This window comes from Diplotaxodon limnothrissa, linkage group LG12 (assembly GCF_057381915.1).
Source record: "Diplotaxodon limnothrissa isolate DT_005_m linkage group LG12, D_limnothrissa_male_GT1.1, whole genome shotgun sequence".
NCBI classification, from domain to species: Eukaryota; Metazoa; Chordata; class Actinopteri; order Cichliformes; family Cichlidae; genus Diplotaxodon; species Diplotaxodon limnothrissa.
In genome coordinates this window covers 14,856,242-14,878,726 of record NC_140607.1, presented here as the reverse complement: position 1 = coordinate 14,878,726, position 22,485 = coordinate 14,856,242, and the positions used below count along the sequence as shown (strand labels likewise).

At 43.1% G+C, this 22,485-nt stretch overlaps 1 long non-coding RNA gene across 1 annotated transcript in view; it reads right to left on the bottom strand.

The window, feature by feature from the left end:
- Positions 1-609: 609 nt before the first annotated feature.
- The window catches only part of LOC146621011 (uncharacterized), a 38,925-nt gene continuing 17,049 nt past the window's right edge, over positions 610-22,485 (bottom strand). Inside the window, exon 3 of the long non-coding RNA XR_014906612.1 lies at positions 610-898. This is a non-coding gene — a long non-coding RNA (uncharacterized LOC146621011). The remainder of the gene's footprint in view (positions 899-22,485) is intronic.

The window sequence follows — 22,485 nt, the reverse complement described above, 5'->3', positions numbered from 1 at the left end:
ATCAACAGCTACATTCACCCTGGGGAGAAACTAGTGAGGGAGACCATGAGGACTAAGCTGGGTTTCTGGGGTCCAGAGGTTTGGAGAAACTTCTTCCCTTTCTTTCATCACAGCTGTCCTGTGCCAGAAGTTCTGTTGACCCACTGAGAGAGGCTTCATTTGAGAAACACCAGGAAGACTGATGCTCATCGCATTGATCAAGCAGGACTCATGATCTTCACAAGCAGCTCACTCACAGGGAAATCTTCAGCACTCCTCCGTAGGCCTGCCCCAGGACATGGATACACCCAGCATTTCATGAACACTGTGATGGAGACCTTTGGTTTGTGTAATGTTATAAATACTCAGTTACTCCCCAGAGGCTCCGGACTTTTACATAAAGATATTATATTCAGTCCTGTAGAAAGTTATATATTTAAAAATATATGATCCTCTCTGGTTACTATGGTATGAATAACTCTGAATTACTTTATAGTAAATAACACACTATCTTCAAAAAACTGTGAAAAATTCCAGATCACAAGTTTGATCACAAGTGACGACCTTTGACCTTCATCAGGTTTTATTTAATTGTGTCAGAGAAAATCAAATGTGCTCATCATGCAGCTGAGTACATCGAGTGTTTAAAACGGAAGATGTGCAGGTCTGAGATGAGCAGCTCTCTGAAACACCAAACTGAGGTCCTGTTAATGCTGATATATAGTGACACAGTTATAGGGGTGATTAATCCTTTTGACTTTTTGTCTTTAACTTTATCAATAAAAGAGCTGCAGCTTTCACTGACAGCACATGTGGTACTTTAACCTTTGTACTGTTTTCATCAGTTAATTTTGCAGTTAACATGTGAAGATGTTGGATGATCTGTCTGCTTCAGATCCTGGGTATGTGAGGACAGCTCCTGTAATCACAAAGAGAACACAATCATCACAAACTGAAATACAAAGTTTATACACACACACACACACACACACACACACACACACACATACATATATATATATATATATATATATATATATATATATATATATATATATATATATATATATACAGGGCTCTAGACTAACTTTTTGACATGGGCGCACCGGTACGCCTAACTTTAAAAATTTAGGCGTACCAGCACAAAAGTTAGGCGCACTCAAATTTTTCAACCGCATCGCTTAACACCGCAGTTTTACATGTGCACTTTCTTTGGGGGGGAAGTCCATACAGACAATATTAATTTCTAAATTATTAACTAACAAACTTGTGCTTAAAGTGCTTTGTCAATATTGTAGAAAATGTTAAAAACTTAATCATCATCTTGGCCTCCTCTGACGACCTGTTTGCTGCTGTCTGCTGCTGAAAGGCCGTGGGGAGAGGGGACACTTGGGCAGTGCATTTACTGCAGCATATAATGTGTTTTCTGGATACACTGTGCTTTTTCAGCATTCAAAGATTGATGGCACCGTGTCAGAGCACTGGCTATGAATTTCAGACAGATCAGGCCTTAACAAAAAAGTTATCAATAGTTCTTTTCATCTTTTCTTATTACCCACAGCTACAGTACATCCACTTCTCTCAGGCCTAGGCTGCTCACTAGGGCTGAGTATCATCACTGATTTCTATAATCCATTCAATTCCGGTTCTCAAAGTCCTGATTTGATTCAATTTAGCCTCAGACAGTCAGAAATATTATAATTCTGATCATTTATCAGTACTGATACACATGAGACTTCATCAGAATTGTGAAAATCACAGCAGATGCCTTTGTGTGAAAGTAACTGAGAATAAAACACAGGAAAACATGAAGGAGATTTTCCTGGTCTGGCTTTTTATAGCAGATAACCTTAAAAATATTCTGCAATTTTGCATAATTTTAAGAAATTTAAATTTCTTCAGTATTGAACAGCAGAAATTAGGCTTTCTTGTCCGAGGTCATTTAAGTGAAAAAAGAAAAAGCGCTGTAAACAACGCTAGACTGGTGGGTAATAAGCGAATGAATAATGCAGAAAACAGATTTGAGACGGGAAACTGTTCCTGAAGTACAGAGAGAGAGAGAGCTGTGCAGGAAGTGTGATTTTTATCGTGGTGGAAGCAAAACAGCAAAAGTCAGAGGGAATTCATGACGACATTGATCAAATGTGAAGCGCAGTTTGCTGCTTCTTTTGCTGCAGGCTCGGTGAATTTTGGTTGGAGAGAGGCAAAACCTGCAGCTCAGAATCAGCGCAAAAAGACGTAAACACAGCGCGGACCCGAAGAATCGCTAAGCTCCGACAGCGTGTAGTGTTCAGGCCGTCGGGTGAGAAAGCCGAGAAAGACGAAGCTGATTCTGATGTGTTGGGTCCGCTCCGTGTTTAGGTCTTTGTGTGGAATCCGTTAATGAATTGATATCGCTTTATTCAAGCTACTCACCTCTCTCTTCCACCTGCACTTTCAACTGGACCACGGCCAATCAGAGAGGTCCCGCCCCTGACTATCTCTGATTGGTTTAGTCCACGATAGGGGCATAATGTGTGTCTGTTGTTGACCACACGGAGAGTTACAGAGATTTTTTTTTTTTGTTACCGGAACAGTTGGTCGCACCTGTACGACCAAATATTTATTTTTAGTCGCACCACTGAAAAATTTGGTCGCATTTGCGACCAAATTGGTCGCACTCTAGAGCCCTGATATATATACACATATACATATTAGGGGTGCAACGATACTTGTATCGATATTGAACCGTTCGATACAGTGCTTTCGGTTCGGTACGCATATGTATGAACAATACAAAATTTGTAATTTATTTTATCAACTTTCCTTCTGACGATGCTGTCTGTGTTGAGCGCTCAGTGAATCTGCGTTCGACTACTCCGCCTAGGCTGCACTGTCGAGCGCAGATCCACTGAGCATTCAACACAGACAGCATTGTCAGAAGGAAGAGCGCAGGGCAAGCTAGCGAGACAGAAGTTAAGCTCTCCTTGCAACATGGCAAATTGAACCTCCCCCACCCTCATTCAGATCTGGCGTTTGGAATTATTTTGGTTTTCATGTGAGGTATGACCCTGAAGGTAAGCGCGTCATGGACTAAAGTAAAACAGTATGTTGGATGTGCCACGCAATGCTCAATTACATGGGTGGGAACTAGTGTGTTAGCACAGTTAGCTCGTTAACGTGTTGGCCGTCTAGCCCCACGCAGGGGTAGCTCGTTAACGGAGATTTGCCGTGTTGTGACGTTAACGTCATTTCAACGAGATTAACGCTGACAGCACTAGTGGGAACACAACGAATATGACTGCACATTTACGCCGACATCATCCTAGTGCAAAGACAAGTGGAAGCACAAAAAACAACAAGCATGCATGCTACAAACTTTACCCGAGTCATTTAGACAGCCGTTAGCACATGATTCTCCTTATGGGGACCTGATATGTTTAATATTGTGGCGAGCTCAGACAAGGAGGAGACGGAGGTATCGTTTGGTCTTGCTTCCCGTGAGCTAGCCAGGGAGCACAGCCGTTTATTGACATCTGCAGAAGAACACTGCCGCTAGCTAACTGCTCAGCGCAGCAACCGCACAGCAACAACAACACACAGGGCGCCCTCTGACCCCGGAAGGACACACCGTCGCAGCGAGAAGGCGTCACCCGTTACTATGGCAACATAAACAAAACATAACTGTACAAACAGAACCCCGAACAGCCCTGACCCGCTACACAGCCCCCACCTAAGGGGTCAGTCGTCCCCGACGACCCCATTGCCCCACACAAAGTCCTGCAAATGTCCAGGTGCCTTCTTTTGGCGCACCGGCCGGTCACGACCGGCGGGGGAAAAGTCACTCGGGTCAGAACATGGGGTGCCACCATCATCCCACTTCTGACACCAATGTGGCGAGCTCAGACAACGAGGAGACGGAGGTGTCGTTTGGTCTTGCTTCCCGTGAGCTAGCCAGGGAGCACAGCCGTTTATTGACATCTGCAGAAGAACACTGCCGCTAGCTAACTGCTCAGCGCGGCAACCGCACAGCAACAACAACAACAACACACAAGGCGCCCTCTGACCCCAGAAGGACACACCGTCGCAGCGAGAGGGCGTCACCCGTCACTATGGCAACATAAACAAAACATAACTGTACAAACAGAACCCCGAACAGCCCTGACCCGCTACAATATACTGCTGAGAATATAGCCCAGAAGAAGCGGATAGTATAGCTTTTATTTTGGAAAGAGACATTTCTCTGTAATAAACTCTCTTTTCCAAAGATGAGTGATTCCTCAATCAGATACAGGGCTTGCAAAATCGCTAGCCCGATGTCCCGGGGCTAGCGATTTTTCCAGTCGGGCTACCAAAATCTATCTCTGCCCTGCCCGTCGGGCTATTGTAGGAAGGAAAAATATATGTCAATGCTTTTGCATTCTTTCGGAAATGTAGCTGGGTAATTATGTCATTGGCATCGGTGAGCCACTGTCAATATGTGACATATTGAAATCGCATTTGAATTTGCGCTTGTTTTTTGCTTTCACTTTGCAATCGCGCGAACTGTGTATAGAGAGCGACAGCACTGATCTGTGAGTGATGATAATTTGTGCACCAATTCCTCTGACATCGTCTTATCAATCGTTAGCTTACTATGCAAACATGACAAGTGAAATCTCCCGCAGCAAGCTTAAACATATGAGAGGTTGATCGCGCAGAGAATCGCTGACCGTTATGTGTGTGTGTGTAAAAGCAGCAGGATATATATTTTAGTTCTGCTGAGCCAAATAAGACAAGTCAGGGTGAAGAAGTGACAGCCAAAGAAAAGCTTACCACAAAACGGAAAAGTTATGACAAATCAGACTATAAGGCAAAAAGAAAGTGCAGCTTTATGGTTTCATGGACAAAAGAATTTCTGTGGCTGCAATATGACGAGCTATATAACTGGGGCTGCACATAAGTGGTCTGCAGGTGCGCATTCGCTGTCAAAAAAAACCCCAAAAACGCGCACAAGATATGAAGTTGCAACGCGTGTTTGCATACATAAGATTTTCTGGAGGAGGACAGACATTTGTTTAAAACTCTTAAAGATGTCGAAGAAGCTCCTTTAAGCAATTACTTTGGTGTTCCTCCACCTCTAAAGAAATGTCAGAAGGAGTCCGAACCACAAAAGAAGCGGGTATTCTCGGAAAAGTGGTTGCAGGAGGTGAGCTGGCTTCAAACAAATGATGAATGCACAGAGATGTGGTGCAGAATGTGCCGTGAAAATCCCACTCTAGCGGACAAAAACAGTGCTTTTTATATGGACGCAAACGCGCGTTGCAACTTCTTATCTGGTGCGCGTCTTTTATTTTGACAGCGAATGCGCACATGCGGACCACTTATGTGCACCCGTGTAAATAACATAATGTTCTGCCGGGTGTGTTGTTGGTTTTCTCTCGATTTCTGAGTCGACAAGCGCCTTTGTTACTGGGACCAGTCATTTTAAGAAAGGCCCCCATTAGAAGCCATGAGAAATGCAAGAAATGCATTATTGCTCAGTCTGCAATATCTTTCCCAGAACAAACACCAATTGCAAATAACATACTAAAAATAAACCTGAAAAATCTGTTTATAACAGCGTACTATGTTGCAAAGAGTGAACTACCACTGGCAAAATTTAGCAGTCTTTGCAAACTTCAAAAAGCAAATGGCCTAGATCTTGGTTCCACTTGTTTCTTACCCGTGACTTCAGCGGAAATTTCAAATTCAGGATCTGACACAGACTGATTCATGTCCTACACAGTTCTTACAAGTTCATAGAAATTTCTGTTCAATTACAACCAAGTATTTGAGTTGATGATTGTAATTTTTATACAATGTTGTAATTTGTTTTTCAACAATGTTTTGATTAATGTTTTGTTCCCTTTACAATATTATACATTAAAGTATAATATTGTAAAGGAAACAAAACATCAATCAAAAAATTGCTCTCTTTTTTATTCGGGCTACTTACATTTATTTTGGGCTACCAAAAACTGAAGAGTCCCTGCCCGAAGGGCTACCAGGGATTTTGAAATTTTGAGAGCCCTGAGATATATTAATTTTTTTAATTACTTTTGTTTCAGCAACATTAAATTTAAAAACTGTACTTTTGAGTTAAAATATATATTTATAATTTTAATAAATGACAAATTAAAAAGGCATGAACATTTTTTTTGTATCGAAAAAATATTGAACCGTGACACCAAAGTATCGAACCGAACCGAACCGTGAATTTTGTGTATCGTTGCACCCCTAATATATATATATATATATATATATATATATATATATATATATATATATATATATATATATATATATATATATATATATATATATGTATGTATATATATATATATATATATATATATATATATATATATATATATATAACCTGCACGAGAATGTGGACATCTTTGCCGCCAGTGACAAAGACTGTACAGGGAGTGCAGAATTATTAGGCAAGTTCTATTTTTGAGGAATAATGTTATTATTGAACAACAACCATGTTCTCAGTGAACCCAAAAAGCTCAGTAATATCAAAGCTGAATGGTTTTGGAAGTAGTTTTTAGTTTGTTTTTAGTTTTAGCTATTTTAGGGGGATATCTGTGTGTGCAGGTGACTATTACTGTGCATAATTATTAGGCAACTTAACAAAAAACAAATATATACCCATTTCAATTATTTATTTTTACCAGTGAAACCAATATAACATCTCCACATTCACAAATATACATTTCTGACATTCAAAAACAAAACAAAAACAAATCAGCGACCAATATAGCCACCTTTCTTTGCAAGGACACTCAAAAGCCTGCCATCCATGGATTCTGTCAGTGTTTTGATCTGTTCACCATCAACATTGCGTGCAGCAGCAACCACAGCCTCCCAGACACTGTTCAGAGAGGTGTACTGTTTTCCCTCCTTGTAAATCTCACATTTGATGATGGACCACAGGTTCTCAATGGGGTTCAGATCCGCTGAACAAGGTGGCCATGTCATTAGTTTTTCTTCTTTTATACCCTTTCTTGCTAGCCACGCTGTGGAGTACTTGGACGCGTGTGATGGAGCATTGTCCTGCATGAAAATCATGTTTTTCTTAAAGGATGCAGACTTCTTCCTGTACCACTGCTTGAAGAAGGTGTCTTCCAGAAACTGGCAGTAGGACTGGGAGTTGAGCTTGACTCCATCCTCAACCCGAAAAGGCCCCACAAGCTCATCTTTGATGATACCAGCCCAAACCAGTACTCCACCTCCACCTTGCTGGCGTCTGAGTCGGACTGGAGCTCTCTGCCCTTTACCAATCCAGCCACGGGCCCATCCATCTGGCCCATCAAGACTCACACTCATCAGTCCATAAAACCTTAGAAAAATTAGTCTTGAGATATTTCTTTGCCCAGTCTTGACGTTTCAGCTTGTGTGTCTTGTTCAGTGGTGGTCGTCTTTCAGCCTTTCTTACCTTGGCCATGTCTCTGAGTATTGCACACCTTGTGCTTTTGGGCACTCCAGTGATGTTGCAGCTCTGAAATATAGCCAAACTGGTGGCAAGTGGCATCTTGGCAGCTGCACGCTTTACTTTTCTCAGTTCATGGGCAGTTATTTTGCTCCTTGGTTTTTCCACACGCTTCTTGCGACCCTGTTGACTATTTTGAATGAAACGCTTGATTGCTCGATGATCACGCTTCAGAAGCTTTGCAATTTTGAGACTGCTGCATCCCTCTGCACGATATCGCACTATTTCTGACTTTTCTGAGCCTGTCAAGTCCTTCTTTTGACCCATTTTGCCAAAGGAAAGGACGTTGCCTAATAATTATACACACCTGATATAGGGTGTTGATGTCATTAGACCACACCCCTTCTCATTACAGAGATGCACATCACCTAATATGCTTAATTGGTAGTAGGCTTTCCAGCCTATACAGCTTGGAGTAAGACAACATGCATGAAGAGGATGATATGGACAAAATACTCATTTGCCTAATAATTCTGCACTCCCTGTAGGCAGACGAGTCTGGTCCAGCACACCATCGACACCGGCTCTGCTCAGCCCATCCGTCTGCGCCCACACCGGCTGCCCCTCTCAAAACGGCAAGTAGCGGAAGAGAAGATCCGTGAGATGGCTGCGGCTGGGGTGATCGAGCCGTCCAATAGCCCATGGGCGGCACCCGTGGTTCTGGTGGGGAAGAAGGATGGCAGCCCGAGGTTCTGCGTGGACTTTCGCCGTCTCAATGCAGTCACCAAGAAGGACTCGTACCCGCTGCCGCAGATCGACGACGCCCTAGATTACGTTACCGGCTCTAGTTGGTTCAGCTCCCTCGACCTACGCAGCGGTTACTGGCAGGTGGAGCTAGCCCCTGACGCAAGACCTAAGACTGCATTCACCATTGGACAGGGGCTGTGGCAGTTCAGGGTCATGCCATTTGGGCTCTGCAATGCACCAGCGACGTTTGAGAGGCTGATGGAGAGGGTGCTCGTGGATATCCCTCGTAGCCGCTGCGTTGTGTACCTGGATGACCTGTTGGTGCACGGTGGCGACTTCGACAGTGCACTGTCTCATCTGAGCGAGGTCTTGAGTGCCATCCGACGAGCTGGGCTGCGGCTCAACCCCGCAAAATGCCGGCTGTTGGCGAGAGAGACCACGTTCTTGGGCCATGTGATCAGCGCTCGAGGTGTCGCCACTGACCCCGCAAAAGTGGCTGCGGTCCGGGACTGGCCGACTCCCTCGAACGTCCAAGAACTGCGGAGCTTCCTGGGCCTAGCCTCCTACTACCGTTGGTTCATCAAGGGGTTCGTGACGATGGCCAGCCCCCTCCACCGCCTGACTGACAAGGGACAGCTGTTTGGCTGGGGGGAGGCCTGTGCTGCTGCTTTTGCACAGCTGAAGGAGGCCCTCACCAGAGCCCCAGTCCTGGCCTACCCCGATGCCCGGCAACCTTTCATTGTAGACACTGATGCTAGCAATGTAGGAGTCAGGGCGGTCCTTTCCCAGCAGGACGAGGCTGGAGAACGGGTGGTGGCGTACTTCAGTCGTGCCTTGGGGTGAGCCGAGAGGAACTACTGCGTGACGCGGCGGGAGCTGCTGGCCGTAGTGCTAGCGGTGCGGCACTTCCAGCCATATCTGCACGGCTGCCGGTTCCTCCTGCGCACTGACCATGCATCTCTGACTTGGCTCCTGAACTTCAAACACCCAGAAGGGCAGGTGGCCCGCTGGCTGGAGTCCTATGACTTCGAGATCCAGCATCGGGCAGGTCGACAGCATGGCAATGCTGATGCCCTCTCCAGACGGCCCTGCGTAGTCGTTGAGTGCCGCTACTGCCTGCGACAGGAGGAGCGGGCCCATGGTGGTGTTGCACCGGGACAGGCTCTCACCATACCGATCGCTCGCTCCGGCAGACGCCGGGGCAGGGGATGGTGGTGGCACCCCATGTTCTGACCCGAGTGACTTTTCCCCCGCCGGTCGTGACCGGCCGGTGCGCCAACAGAAGGCACCTGGACATTTGCAGGACTTTGTGTGGGGTAATGGGGTCGTCGGGGACGACTGACCCCTTAGGTGGGGGCTATGTAGCGGGTCAGGGCTGTTTGGGGTTCTGTTTGTACAGTTATGTTTTGTTTATGTTGCTATAGTGACGGGTGACGCCCTCTCACTGCGACAGTGTGTCCTTCCGGGGTCAGAGGGCGCCCTGTGTGTTGTTGTTGTTGTTGCTGTGCTGTTGCCGCGCTGAGCAGTTAGCTAGCGGCAGTGTTCTTCTGCAGATGTCAATAAACGGCTGTGCTCCCTGGCTAGCTCACGGGAAGCAAGACCAAACGATACCTCCGTCTCCTCCTTGTCTGAGCTCGCCACAATATATATATTATATATATATATATATATATATATAAAAAAACACCCAGCACGCCCCTGCGGGCGGTTTATCCTTCAAGCTCGGGTCCTCTACCAGAGGCCTGGGAGCTTGAGGGTCCTGCGCAGTATCTTAGCTGTTCCCAGGACTGCGCTCTTCTGGACAGAGATCTCCGATGTTATTCCCGGGATCTGCTGGAGCCACTCGCCTAGCTTGGGAGTCACCGCACCTAGTGCTCCGATTACCACGGGGACCACCATTACCTTCACCCTCCACATCCTCTCGAGCTCTTCTCTGAGCCCTTGGTATTTCTCCAGCTTCTCGTGTTCCTTCTTCCTGATATTGCTGTCATTCGGAACCGCTACATCGATCACTACGGCCGTCTTCTTCTGTTTGTCTACCACCACTATGTCCGGTTGGTTAGCCACCACCATTTTGTCCGTCTGTATCTGGAAGTCCCACAGGATCTTAGCTCGGTCATTCTCCACCACCCTTGGGGGCATCTCCCATTTTGACCTCGGGACTTCCAGGTTATACTCGGCACAGATGTTCCTGTACACTATGCCGGCCACTTGGTTATGGCGTTTCATGTATGCCTTGCCTGCTAGCATCTTGCACCCTGCTGTTATGTGCTGGATTGTCTCTGGGGCATCTTTACACAGCCTGCACCTGGGGTCTTGCCTGGTGTGATAGACCCCAGCCTCTATGGATCTTGTACTCAGAGCTTGTTCTTGTGCTGCCATGATTAGTGCCTCTGTGCTGTCTTTCAGTCCAGCTTTGTCCAGCCACTGGTAGGATTTCTGGATATCAGCCACCTCCTCTATCTGCCGGTGGTACATACCGTGCAGGGGCCTGTCCTTCCATGATGGTTCCTCGTCTCCCTCCTCTTTCTTGGGTTTCTGCTGCCTGAGGTATTCACTGAGCACTCGGTCAGTTGGGGCCATCTTCCCAATGTATTCTTGGATGTACCTTGTCTCATCCTGGACTGTGGTGCTGACACTCACCAGTCCCCGGCCCCCTTCCTTCCGCTTAGCGTACAGCCTCAGGGTGCTGGACTTGGGGTGAAACCCTCCATGCATGGTAAGGAGCTTTCTTGTCTTTATGTCAGTGGCTTCTATCTCCTCCTTTGGCCAGCCTATTACCCCAGCAGGGTACCTGATCACGGGCAGGGCGTACGTGTTGATGGCCCGGATCTTGTTCTTACCATTCAGCTGACTCCTCAGGACTTGCCTGACCCTCTGCAGGTACTTGGTGGTTGCAGCCTTTCTAGCGGCCTCTTCATGGTTCCCATTTGCCTGCGGGATCCCCAGGTACTTGTAACTGTCCTCTATGTCTGCAATGTTGCCTTCTGGTAGTTCAATCCCCTCAGTTCTGACTACCTTCCCTCTCTTTGATACCATCCGACTACACTTCTCCAGTCCGAACGACATTCCAATGTCATTGCTGTATAGCCTGGTAGTGTGGATCAGTGAATCGATGTCTCGTTCACTCTTGGCATACAGCTTGATGTCATCCATGTACAGGAGGTGGCTGACAACTGCTCCGTTCCATAGTCGGTATCCGTAGCCAGTCTTGTTAATGATCTCACTGAGGGGGTTCAGGCCTATGCAGAACAGCAGTGGGGACAGAGCATCTCCTTGGTAGATCCCGCACTTGATGGTGACTTGTGCTATGGGCTTGGAGTTGGCCTCTAGTGTTGTACGCCACATCCCCATTGAGTTCCTGATGAAGGCTCTTAGGGTCCCATTGATCTTGTACAATTCTAGGCATTCCAGTATCCAGCTGTGGGGCATTGAGTCATAGGCCTTCTTGTAATCAATCCAGGCAGTGCACAGGTTTGTCAGTCTGGTCTTGCAGTCTCGGCTGATTGTTCTGTCTACCAGTAGCTGGTGTTTTGCGCCTCTGGTATTCTTGCCAATTCCTTTCTGTGTCCCGCTCATGTATTGGGTGTTTTTATATATATATATATATATATATATATAAGTATGATTTGTAGCAATCTTCCTTCCAACACAGTGTGTTTGTTGTGATTCATGGCCTGCTAAAATGGTGCTGCTCTCCCATAATGCATTGCGGCGTGACGTCAACTCTAATGCCCTAAAGGTTGTCATGTGACATTTGTGGTATCCCACATGTGGTCTCTTATTGGAATTTCTTTGTCAGTGACATTAACTGGAAAAGAGTATGGACAATTCCTAACAAGTATCTGGTAACGAATAAAGTGAAGGAAGTTTCATTTAAAATACTGCATAAATTGTATCCTGCTAATCATTACATGACAAAGTTCAAAAGGGACATAAATGTGAACTGTGGATTTTGTGGAAGCCATCCTGAGACTGTGCAACACCTCTTCTGGATCTGTTCATATGCTAGAACATTTTGGAAAGACTTCAGTAGATTCATTGCTGGACATCTATATAAAGACTTTACTGTGAAATGGGAAAATGTTGTATTTTGTTTCTTTCGAAGGCAAAAAAAAAAGAAGATGTTTACTTTATAATAAACTTGTTAGTTATCTTAGCTAAATTTTATTTTCACAAATGCAAATACAGTAACAAAAAACCTAATTTTAAACATTACTATAATGATGTTTTATGTTACATAAAATTGATTAGTGGATCACTTAACAAAAAGGCTATGAAAACTATTACTATTTGTAGTAATTACAAATTATTTGAATGTTTGTTATTCTTTGTATCACACCCCCTGGCATATGTTAATTTTGTACTAATTGTATACATGTTCTGTATACTGTTTCTTAATAAAGTTTAATATTTTAAAAAAAAAGGTGACATTTGTGGACGCTGGTATTTTTTTCCAGGGTGTACCCTGCCTCTCGCCCTATGACAGCTGGGATAGGCTCCAGCGCCCCCCGCGACCCTGAAAAGGATAAGCGGAAGCGAATGGATGGATGGATGGTATTTTTTTACTTGGAGAATTTATCAGTAAAGTTTCAATCTCTGTCACCCCCTCCTCCCCCCAAAAATAAAAGTACGTGTTATTGCCAATGACAGTAGAAAACTGTCATTGGTTGTCACACCTACTCGCAAAAAGAGTACAGGAGGACTAAAATAGTACCTTCTCTGCGCTTCCTTCATCGTATTAAAAAGCATACTTGAACGGAAAACTATGGGCTCAAAATGCGGTCATAAATATTTTGTACTTGTAAATCGGTTTTGTACTTGTAAAAAAGATTTGTGTGTGTAAAAAAGATTTGTGTGTGCGTAAAAAAGATTTGTGTGTGGACTTAGCCAAAAAAACCCTGCAAGTTACAACTACGAATTTTGACCCCATTTTTCTTCCTTTCATCTGATTGGTGAATGTCGTCAATCACAAATGTAACAATCCAATCAGAGAACAGATGGGTTTGGCTGTCGGAGGGGCGCTTTTTTTGAACTGCAGGTCTTTGAAGGGAATAAATGCCCTTTTACATGCCAACCCAGCGTTTTCCTTCATCACCACGAAGGAAAACAGTCTGTGGTCGTCCGAGTTTGGTGATTTTTGTGTCACAGGACTACGTGTTTAATACAGGGACTTCCGCAGCCTTTTCAACAGTGCTGCGGAGGCAGGGGGGGGGCAGTGTTTTGGAAATGACAGTCTTCATTACAAAGCTTTCTTCGTTATGAATTAGCATACATGTTTTTATTGAACATTTGAAGAACTAGCAAAAAAAACAGAAACTCTTGTAGTTCACATAAAGTCAGCGATAAAAACAACAAGGAGCAGGTGCATCTAGTACAGGTAGAGCTGCTGCAAAAACCCACAGAGCTCAGCAGCCAGCAACAAATTCTGGATCCTTTGCTTTTAGTTAGCAATTAGCATTAGCAGCACATCCTGCATCCGATGTGAAGGGACTTTTATGCTGCGCGCTGTGACTCACAGCAATGGTCCCGGGTCAGCCCTGACGTTGTGTTAAACTAATCCTAAAGTAATAATGGTATTTCTAACCACTGACATACCACAACTTTATCCTTTCAACAGCTGCTGAAAGTAAGGGGACCTAACTGCTATCGGATATTTATATAGGGCTTTGGAGCGTGATGTCACGGGGGTGGGCGTGGAAAGGATTTTGGCCCAATCCGCCATTTTGGGGGTCTAGCGCAAGTGAAAAGGGAGCGAAGGCACACACAACAGCCATGGTTCGTATTTGCTGTGTGGTCGGCTGCAATGTTCGATTGCACAACACCGGCAAGAGAATAAGCTTGAAAAGGGTTTATCTTTTCATTCTTTCCCAACCTGGAAGCAACATGAGGCAGCTCGTGTATCGATGTTACCAAACGAAGGCGTCTAGCCTGGATAGCAGCTGTGAGACGAGCTGACGTGCAGTTCTCTTCCATCTCCAAATATCTGTTGGTGCTCCAGACATTTTCATTCCGGTAAGTTCTAAATATGTTCATATCACTCTTTATAGCCTATTAGTTTCATTTTCAATGCACTCTGAGGTCATAGCAAATTAGAACAAACATCCTACTGAGTGATTTTGCAGAACTACCTTCTATTTATAGAGTTGCTAATTATTTGGCATTATTGCAGCAAACCAGCCGATGAAATGGATGAAACATCATGACTGGGTCCCAGCGCTACACAAGGGACCTGCTTCAAACATCACCATGCCAATCAGATTACTTCTCCCATGTGAGGGTGAAGAGTTGACCCTCCTGGATAAGATGGTGAAGGTTTGCTGCGTTTGGTGAACAGTGTGATAATAAAACCAGGGAAGAATGAAACCTGCTTCTGATAAATGTTCTTAAGTCTTGTGCTGTTATTTTTTCAAAAGATACAGTAAATAAAGTAATGTTAGTAGTGGGTGATATCATGTAAACACTCATGGTTTTGTGTAAACATTTTGTCATTTGTAAACTATAAATGACATGGATTTTACACTGTTACTGATGTGATGTTCTATAAAGTGGTTTTAATAAAATAAAAAAAGAGGCAAAAATTAGTTTGTTTCTTTATTCAACATTTGAACAGTGTGACTCAGTCAGTACATATTCAGTAAATGCAAATTATTTACACGGCAGTGCACTTCAGGCATAAATCTAGACCCCTAGATAAAACATTATGGCATTATAGCAGTGACAACTCCTCCACAGTAGCAGGTGGGAGTTTTCTTTTTTGAGGACGGCTCCTTTTACCTGTCACTACAGATGGTCTGTTTATGTTTTGATCAAGAGCCTTTTTTTAGGCAGCTGAAGAGGAGAAGTCCATCTTATGGCTAACCTCTGGCTGTATCTTGGTCACATTACCCAGCAAAACCCAGTATGCAGGTTCATCTGTAACAGTCCTTGTGCCACAGATCAACACTGCTGCTTCTACATTAAACAGAAGAGCAGCGACATGGCTGCAGGTCTCTGCGACTCCGGCCATACAGGTGCAGTGGGCGGCTTCAACCTTCCCTGTGATGCTCACAGTGACCCATGGCTGCAATGCTGGTTCATTCAGTCTTTGAGAGTGCAGGACCTGAGCACACACAAAGTTCATTTAAAGACAAGAACTATGAGCCAAGGCCGACGTAAATGTGTTTAATCTACTTTATCATAAATGTAACAAAGTGTTTAGAAAGTTAGCACATACAGTGGGGCAAAAAAGTATTTAGTCAGCCACCGATTGTCCAAGTTCCCCCACCTAAAATGATGACAGAGGTCAGTAATTTGCACCAGAGGTACACTTCAACTGTGAGAGACAGAATGTGAAAAAAAAATCCATGAATCCACATGGTAGGATTTGTAAAGAATTTATTCGTACATTAGGGTGGAAAATAAGTATTTGGTCACCTCAAACAAGGAAAATCTCTGGCTCTCACAGACCTGTAACGTCTTCTGTAAGAAGCTTTTCTGTCCCCCACTCGTTACCTGTATGAATGGCACCTGTTTGAACTCATCATCTGTATAAAAGACACCTGTCCACAGCCTCAAACAGTCAGACTCCAAACGCCGCCATGGCAAGACCAAAGAGCTTTCGAAGGACACCAGGAAAAGTATTGTAGACCTGCACCAGACTGGGAAGAGTGAATCTACAATAGGCAAGCAGCTTGGTGTGAAAAAATCAACTGTGGGAGCAATCATCAGAAAATGGAAGACATACAAGACCACTGATAATCTCCCTCGATCTGGGGCTCCACGCAAGATCTCATCCCGTGGGGTCAAAATGATCATGAGAACGGTGAGCAAAGATCCCAGAACCACACGGGGGGACCTGGTGAATGACCTGCAGAGAGCTGGGACCAAAGTAACAAAGGTCACCATCAGTAACACACTACAACGGCAGGGAATCAAATCCCGCAGTGCCAGACGTGTTCCGCTGCTGAAGCCAGTGCATGTCCAGGCCCGTCTGAAGTTTGCCAGAGAGCACATGGATGATACAGCAGAGGATTGGGAGAATGTCATGTGGTCAGATGAAGCCAAAGTAGAACTTTTTGGTATAAACTCAACTCGTTGTGTTTGGAGGAAGAAGAATACTGAGTTGCATCCCAAGAACACCATACCTACTGTGAAGCATGGGGGTGGAAACATCATGCTATGGGGCTGTTTTTCTGCCAAGGGGACAGGACGACTGATCCGTGTTAAGGACAGAATGAATGGGGCCATGTATCGTGAGATTTTGAGCCAAAACCTCCTTCCATCAGTGGGAACTTTGAAGATGAAACGAGGCTGGTTCTTCCAACATGACAATGATCCAAAACACACCGCCCGGGCAACAAAGGAGTGGCTCCGTAAGAAGCATTTGAAAGTCCTGGAGTGGCCTAGCCAGTCTCCAGACCTCAACCCCATAGAAAATCTGTGGCGGGAGTTGAAAGTCTGTGTTGCTCGGCGACAGCCCCAAAACATCACTGCTCTCGAGAAGATCTGCATGGAGGAATGGGCCAAAATACCAGCTACTGTGTGTGCAAACCTGGTAAAGACCTATAGTAAACGTTTGACCGCTGTTATTGCCAACAAAGGTTATGTTACAAAGTATTGAGTTGTATTTTTGTTATTGACCAAATACTTATTTTCCACCCTGATTTACGAATAAATTCTTTACAAATCCTACCATGTGGATTCATGGATTTTTCTTTCACATTCTGTCTCTCACAGTTGAAGTGTACCTCTGGTGCAAATTACTGACCTCTGTCATCATTTTAAGTGGGGGAACTTGCACAATCGGTGGCTGACTAAATACTTTTTTGCCCCACTGTACATGTCATTTTTCATTTCTTTATGTGTCCATCTATAGAACGCTGCATGTTATAGTGTAAATCTGCCTGTTCTCTTTCAGAAACCTGCCTGCAGAAAATGAACCTAAAGTATGTAATGCAAGGATGTCATCACTTTAGAGATGGAGAAAGCATAAAGTGACAATTATGAATCACTTAATATGATAAGGATATTCTGTATGGAACGCCAGGACTGCCATAATGAATTAATTAAATACACCATTAAATAATTAATTAAATGTGGCAATAATTAATTAAAATTGGAATTAATTAATTAAATAAATAGTTATGACACATGTAATTAATTAATTATTGACACATTTAATTAATTATTTATGTATTTCACATTTTAATTAATTATTGACACATTTAATTAATTAATTATTGACACATTTAATTAATTATTTATGTATTTCACATTTTAATTAATTATTGACACATTTCATTAATTATTGACACATTTAATTAATTATTTAATGATATATTTATTTATTTCATTTTGGCAGTCCTGACGCCTGGCTCTCATCATGAAATAATTTTATCTGTCAGCCTCACCCATCAAACTCAGGGGGCGGGGTTAACGCTGATCGAGTCAAAACCATTGCTTTGGCCTGGTGGCCATTGTTTCTAGCACACAACAACCGGCATGTGGAAGCTAACAGAACTGAGCTTTGAAAAACCCTGTTTGTGTGTTACCAAATACCGTTTTAATATTTTTTTAGCCGAGAATGTAGTGGTTTAATCTTCATGTGTCTGGTCGGTTTGTCAAGATACAGCCTCTTTGCAAAAGTGTTTCGATGATTTCGGAGATGTCTGCCCAGTCTCACGGCAAAGCGTGGGATAGACCCGCTCGCCTCGCAAGCAATCCCACCGACAAAGCGCAGGCCCCGGTACACAGCTGTAGTAACCCCCGCTGACTTCTTTTACTGAGGTTATATTTATCGATGTTTTATTTCCTGATGTTCTTATGTGTCCTACGTGTTTCAGTCGCCAATTCTGAATTATAACTAACATTAAAAACATGTTTAAGGAGGAGAGAGAGCAAATAAATCTGTTTAACATCTGATCTTTGGGTTTTTGTTCAGTAATCAGCGTGACCTGTGTATAAACACATAAAAGAGATAACGTTGGTGTTTCCGTCATGTAGTAACTGCTGGCTTTAACTGTACAAAGGTTGTTCGACACTATGAAACACATACAGACTTCATGATGTTCGGCTAATATTTTTATTGTGAATATTAATCATGCTGACCTCGCTCTGTACACCACGCAGCGAGGTCAGCATATCCACGATATCCTCAGCTCCATGAGTTAACACAAAGTTTCCCAGCTGACTATCTAACTGCCAACTATTCCAGAGACGTGAAAATATACAGCATAAAGAAAAGTGTAAGAGACCCAGCAGCAGATTAGAATAACAGTTATACATTTAATAAATCACCAAATGAATCCAAGAAACGAGCAAACCTGTTCCGACAATTTGAATTTGTATTCCCTCAGCTGCAGACTCGCTGCTGTTTAAATGTTTGAACAGGAAGATTAGATATAAAAAACGTCAAACATAGACTCAGTCTGCCTTCACATTTGATATGAGGCCAGCACGTATAGTGGCCTCAGCAGGCTATTACTGAAATACACGTGCTATATCATAAACTATGATATAAACAGGGAGGTCCTATTAACATGTTTAGTTTTAAAGGACACCTTCCTGCCTTTAGTCTCATTCATGAGCAGTATTAGTTTTCTTCTAACATCCAGAAGTCTGCACAATGTGTTTCATAGTTTGTAACAAGCCTTTGACAGGTAAACATAACATGACCGAAAAAGCAAAAAAAAAAAAAAGAGAGAGAGAGAGAGTGTTGACATAAGAAGAGAAAATTCTCTCAATTATGGAGACAGACAAATGGTTCATTTATGTTTGATGTGTGTTTATTCCTCCCTAAATATCGTCGGTGAAGTTCGCCATGCATGTCAGATTTTCCTGCGCATTTTTATACCTCTGCCAACAGAGAGAGAAAAAAAATCACATTCTAACAGACAGCTGGTGCTTAGAACACAGTTGAATAACTATTAAAAAACAGATGATATTTAGATGATAGTTCAGTCTAACACATGTGCCAGTGAACCATTAAACGTCTGTGAAACTATGCAGTTATGAAACGTAACTTTAACCTCAGCCAAACCGATTTGCTCAGTTGTAAATAAAACAGCGAAGTAAACGTGACCCGACAGACAGAACCTGAGTGAATGAAGTCCAGCGTTTAACCACTGAGAGCTAAAACTCAGCTGAGGTTTGAAAGCTGTGTGCCGGTGATTGGACATCAGCCGCTGATAAAGCTGTTCGCCTATAAAGTGCTCTGTAAGGAAACGAGCTCCAGCAGCTCTGCGCTCGGGGAAAACACTATATTTACTTATCTTGTGCAGAAAAATGCGCTGACATTGCGTTATATCGAGCACCGGCTGCCCAGTTAAACTGTGACTATCACCAGGTAACTAGGCGTGTTTCTTGAATTAGCAGCAGGTGTTAAACAGCTGACAGATGAGGAGGAGGATGCATGCAGGTAAACTGAGGGTCTGCTGAGCTGATCGCTGGTTTCGTGAGAAAAATGTCAGCTCGTTCTTTATGTTACAGAAGCACAGAGACACAAGACCAGGCGGAAAGAGACGATCGTTCGGTGAAAATGAGAATCTGCGAATGCAACATGTGGAACACGGAGAGTGGAATATGTAAACAAACCGGTTAACGTAACCCCCTCGGTGCACTCTGCATGCTAACTGTTAGCAGAGCTAGTGAAATCTCTGAAAACATCTGAGCACTTTTGCAAACATGTTCTATGTTGACAACCTGACCAGACATACGTCGCGACATTCGCGGCTAAAACACTGTTAAAAGTGTAGCTGGTGACAGAAAAACGGGGTATTTTAAAACTACACCACCACCATTGCTGCTTGTGATTTGATCTGCATTCTGGGATAACTGGCTGCCCCAAGTCTACACAAGCAATCGATTTTCTAGGATCGACCTGTTTTGACTTACTTTGCACGGCAACCAATCAAATGTTAGAGAAGCTGCATGGGCAGCGTTAACCCCGCCCCCTGAGTTTGATGGGTGAGGCTGACAGATAAAATTATTTCATGACGAGAGCCAGGCGTCAGGACTGCCAAAATGAAATAAATAAATATATCATTAAATAATTAATTAAATGTGTCAATAATTAATTAAATGTGTCAATAATTAATTAAAATGTGAAATACATAAATAATTAATTAAATGTGTCAATAATTAATTAATTACATGTGTCAATAATTAATTAAAATGTGAAATACATAAATAATTAATTAAATGTGTCAATAATTAATTAATTACATGTGTCATAACTATTTATTTAATTAATTAATTCCAATTTTAATTAATTATTGCCACATTTAATTAATTATTTAATGGTGTATTTAATTAATTCATTATGGCAGTCCTGGCGTTCCATAATTCTGCAGGTCATTAATCAATGTATAAAACTAAAATAAAATGTATTTTTAGTGACACAGGATACAAACATGGAAGCAAGATGTGTAATTAGGATTATTTATAATAAATATGAATAAATTAGTGCAATTTCTTTAACCATAAAGAATAACTAAATCCTTCAGGACAATGTCACATCAATGCACTGAACTCACTATGTTATCCACCTAACAGCCTCCACATGTTCTCACTGTAATTTCCCCTCATGAATGAATTTATGCTGCACTAATCTGAATGTTTGGAGGGAAATCAAACGCATTTCACTCGCTGTACTCGAGCTGACTTACCTTTGTTTGAATGACGACTTGTACGGCGCTGACTCCACAGACAAGGTACGAAAATATGTCAGGCTACGTCAATAGCGCTAGGTGTTCGGGGTTTCTACTCCACGGCCATATGTCATACGGGTCCACATTTCCAATGCACGCTATTTTCTGCAAGTACCGCTGCTTCGCCTCTTTACGCAATCGGTCTCTATACAGTTCATTCTCTTTTGAGCTGCTTTTAAGCATCTTTCTTGTAGTCGTCGTTCCAACACAGTGTGTTTGTTTTGATTCATAGACCCCGAAAATGGCGCTGCGCTCCCACAATGCATTGCGGCGTGACGTCAACTCCAAAGCCCTATCCGGTTGTTCAGTCTGACGTCACTAGCCGCGTCTGGGTCTAAACTCCGCTGCAGCTCCATATATCAAACGATCACTGTGGCATTACTGAGAGTTGAAAAACTGTCTAAAGTCTTTTATCTTTAATAAAATGATCAGCGTTCTGCTCTACCAGGTGTAACAATTGAGTTTAACATCCAGGCATCCATGAAAACGGAATTTATGACATTTAATGACAGTTAGAAGTTAGCAGGGAGTTAGCTCGCTAGCTTCTATCTAAATACAATATAGCATGTCCTGACTGCGGGGTTTTGGAAACAAATTAAAACGTACAGCTCTGTTATCACTTCCAGCATAAATGAAGACAGAAAACTAAACAGCAGTGACGTTTGTAGGGTTACTGAAGTTGGGCTAGCTGGTATATAATGATGTGCTACGTGACCGCTAGCGACACAGCTATGTTAGCATAATATAAACAAGGCAACTTTTTTTCCACTCGATAAAAGTTAACGTGAGTGTTCTCAGTGGTCAGAAACAAATGTAATCGCATGGCAGGATGCTGTAAAAGGACCAAACTTCAGCCAGGAGAACAACTGAGATAATCCATCCACAATACGAGGTTAGTCATTCATATACTGCTGCATGGGCTGGGCTGTAGTTACATCCTAAGGTTTTAAAAACTGAGCTTAAATAAATGATTAGCGGTAATAAAAGCCGAGGGAGGTCAACCTGGATCACTGACTGTTTTAGGAGCTTTTTGAGATCAAATAGAAGAAAATACATAACATTAAACATGTTAACAACACAAAAGCCATATTAAACGCAGACTACTTTAGGCCCGGAAGTAGGATTCGTCGCGTCATCACTGAACAACCGGATAGAGATTACCCTTCAAGGACCTGCAGTTCAAAAAAGTGCCCCTCCGATAGCCAAACCCATCTGTTCTCTGATTGGATTGTTTAATTTGTGATTGACATGACATTGACCAATCAGTTTAAAGGAAGAAAAATAGGGTCAAAATTCGTATTTGTAACTTGCAGGGGTTTTTTGGGCTAAGTCCACACTCAAATCTTTTTTACACACGCACAAATCTTTTTTACACATACAAATCTTTTTTACGCACGCACAAATCTTTTTTACACATACAAATCTTTTTTACGCACGCACAAATCTTTTTTACACATACAAATCTTTTTTGCGCATGCACAAATTTTTTTTACACATACAAATCTTTTTTACAAGTACAAAACCGATTTACAAGTACAAAATATTTATGACCACATTTTGAGCCCATAGAAAACGTTTCCGATGTTATTCTGTGGATGTCTGCGCTTAATAAGTATAATTTAAACGACGCTG